The 323-nt window shown below is 62.2% G+C and overlaps 1 pseudogene; it reads right to left on the bottom strand.

Annotated features, from left to right (window-relative positions):
• Positions 1-323, bottom strand: part of LOC105525437 — a 19,843-nt pseudogene that overhangs the window by 19,250 nt on the left and 270 nt on the right.

The raw sequence follows: 323 nt of genomic DNA, 5'->3' as shown, positions 1-323 counted from the left end.
ACCACATCAGCGCAATGTCCTAGTCACCACTCCACTATGGGGGAGGGAAACACAAGGTTGGGACCCAGGTCCTTGGAGGCGCCAGTGCAAAGAGCCTAGGGAGGTCGACCTTGAGGCAGCAGGATGGGGCAGAGTCTGCAGCAGGGAGCCCCAGGAGTCACCAGCCCAAAGTAACCCGGGGATGACTCAGGAGGGCAGGGCCTGGGGCTGGGGGACCAAGGTCCCTAAAGATGCAAGCCCAAAGAGCCCAGGGAGGTCAAGCTTGGGGAAGCAGGAGATGAGGGCCCAGTAATGCAGCAGGAAGCCCCAGGAGTCACCCGCCC

This window comes from Colobus angolensis, unplaced genomic scaffold (genome assembly GCF_000951035.1).
Source record: "Colobus angolensis palliatus isolate OR3802 unplaced genomic scaffold, Cang.pa_1.0 Scaffold533, whole genome shotgun sequence".
NCBI classification, from domain to species: domain Eukaryota; kingdom Metazoa; phylum Chordata; class Mammalia; order Primates; family Cercopithecidae; genus Colobus; species Colobus angolensis.
Note: the sequence above shows the minus strand (reverse complement) of the source record. Positions and strands in the feature narration are given on the sequence as shown.